Raw genomic sequence first — 3,048 nt, 5'->3', positions numbered from 1 at the left:
AAAAAAAAAAAAAAAATTCAGTCCCTCAACTCACACTGACCACATCTTGAGTGTCCAATAGCCACATGTGCCCAGAGACTTCCATAATGAATAACTCGGACAAAGAACATTTCCATCCTCATAGAACGTCCAATTAATCAGCACAGACCTGAGGAGTAAATCCCCTCTGGGTTGTCGAAGGTAGGAGATATATTTAACTGCTTTTCACGGGCTTAGAAAAATTCCTTTACACTCACACTTTTAGCTACCACACTTTAGGATTTAACTAACATTTGCCTCACTGTCAGTTTCTATACCTTCAGAATGTGTGTATTCTCAGAAACAGTGAACTTTTTTATAATCTATTGGTTTTTAGAATATTCACTGTGTTGTGTAATGATAACCACTAATTACAGCACATTTTCAGCACCTCAAAAAGGAAACTTTGAACCCACATCTCCCCTTCTCCCTGCACCTTGGCAACCACTAATCTGCTTTTTGTCTCTATGGATTTGCCTGGTCTGAGTATTTCACATAAACAGAAAGATACAGTACGTGGTCTTTTGTTTCTGGCTACTTTCATTTAGCATAATGTTTTCAAGATATATCTTGTTTTTATGGCTGAATAATATGAAAATACAGTAAGTCCTCATTTAACATCATTGAAACCAATTTACCTATAGGCTAATTGATATAAACAAAAATTAAATTCCTATAGTGTATTTCTGGTCACAAATATACCACCAAACTTCTAAATAAAGATCAAAATATTTCTAATATTAAACACTGAAACACACGTTTGTAATCCCAGCACTTCAAGAGGCCAAGGTGGGTGGATGACCTGAGCTGCGAGTTTGAGACCAGCCCGAGCTAAAGACAGACCAGGTGTTGTGCTCTCTAAAAATAACTAGGCGTTGTGGTGGGTGCCTGTACTCCCAGCTACTTGGGAGGCTGAGGCTAGAGAAGGGCTTGAGCCCAAGAGTTTGAGGTTGCTCTGAGCAGTGACAACGCGGCTCTCTACTGGGGGTGACAAAGTGAGATTCTATCTCAAAAAAAAAAAAATGAAGCAAATGTGAGCCATACATACATTAAGGAAAGAGTAATAAAAACAAGTAAGATAATTATTTGCCCAGTTATTCTGGTTCAGGGTCTCAGAGAGCCCATCCTGATAGCTTAGAGGGCCAGGAGAGAACCAGCTCTGGACAGGATGTCATTCCATTCTAGAGCACACTTACACTCACACTTACTTACTCACCCAGACTGGGACCATGTATACACGCCAATGAACTTAATGTGCATATCTTTGGGATGTGGGAGGACATCAGAATATCTGGAGAAACAAACCCACACACACAGCGGCCAAGCCAGAAGTGATCTTTTTATCCTCAAGCTATAGTGGAATGACATTGAATGAAATGTTATTCAAGGACTTGCTATACTACATTTCATATACCTGTCATTGGTTGATGGACGTGTTTGGGCAGTTTCCACATTTCAGCTATGATGAATGATAATGCTATGAACATTATGTACAAGTTTTTGTGCAGGTGTACGTTTTCAGTTCTCTTGGGTATACACCGAAGAATGCAACAACTGGGTCATGTGATAACTCCATGTTTAACCTCTGGAGGAACTGACAAACTGATTTGAAATCAACTGCACTGTTTCATTTTGTGTACATTTCAGAAAGAGTTTATTCTTCTCTTTGCCTGATGGTGCCTGAGTGCCTGACATACACAGAAACCACCTATTCACTGTTGGATTAGATAATCACTTTGGCCCATACTACATGTCCATCCAGTCTGGAACTGAAGGATGCCCTGATGAAGGTCAGGATCAAAGAATGGCCCTAGTTTTCTTAATAAATGCCATCTTAACAGATTGTCAGAGATTTGGGTCAGTCAATTCATGTTTATCGAGTACCTATTCTGTTCCCCTTACTAGGCCAGGCACTGGGGATACATTTCTACCTAATGCATAGTCTTTTGGTTGGAAGGATGGCCATTTAAGCAGATCACGTGAATGCTGTTGCTTAGTGCTGTAATGGAAATACCATGTTGGGCAGCACCTGTGACTCAAAGGAGTAGGGCACTGGCCCCATATGCCGGAGGTAGCAGGTTCAAACCCAGCCCTGGCCAAAAAAAAAAATACCAAGCCAGCAAGCAGTTTACTATCTCTGCCTGGGAGCATAGTAAAGGCCTCACAGAGGAAGGGATATTTCTTAGTTGAGTCTTCAGCATTAAGTAGGACTCACCAGAGAAGAAATATGATGCAGGAGGCAGAACTCAGCAAAGCATTTTGCTAGATGAGACAAAGGATAGATGATATATAAGCAGTTCCCACCCACAAGAAGATTCCATGGTGGTTGTGGTGGATCCAGATTCTTCCTTTATTTGTTACCTCTCCTTCACTTGCCATCATTGGGCTGAGTTTAGTGTCATGTGAGCAGGGTTCAGTAGTTTGACAAACTGCTTTGGGTCAGCTTACTTCTCTGGCTAAAATATCCCTTCTTATTTGAGAGATAGTATGAGCAGTCCAAGTGGAACTTCTGTTTTGGCACAGTTAAGAAAAGCATGCAACCAGAATTATGGGGCTGAGGTCTCTACGTGCTTCAGATGCTTGGAGAGGGATGCTCAATTGTCTCACATTGTCTACACCCTGTTGTGCTCTGGTGCTCCTACAAGGTGAGACTCAATCCATGCCCAGTACACCTTTTTAATATAAAGTGGATCATCATTAATATAAACTGGGGGAAACTGAGTCAATTTCCTCCCAGGATCTTGAGGTCCTAGAAGTAAGTGACTTTAAGCTCACCCTAGGGTAAGAGTTGAGACTATTCAGGGTGGGTCTTTACTTTTCTACCAAGCCAAATTTCTCACTCAAGGGTTCTGTCAACCTCTAAGAATAGAACTAGAGGTTGCAGAAAATGGCTGCAGAAAAATGGCTACATACTTGCTTTCAAGGTAGTAGTGAAGGCTCATTGCCTGTAGCTCAAGTGGCTAAGGCACCAGCCACATACACCAGAGCTGGCGGGTTTGAATCCAGCCCGGGCCTGCCAAACAACAATGA

The sequence above is a fragment of the Otolemur garnettii genome, unplaced genomic scaffold (genome assembly GCF_000181295.1).
Source record: "Otolemur garnettii isolate 467f Iridium unplaced genomic scaffold, OtoGar3 scaffold00020, whole genome shotgun sequence".
NCBI classification, from domain to species: domain Eukaryota; kingdom Metazoa; phylum Chordata; class Mammalia; order Primates; family Galagidae; genus Otolemur; species Otolemur garnettii.
Note: the sequence above shows the minus strand (reverse complement) of the source record.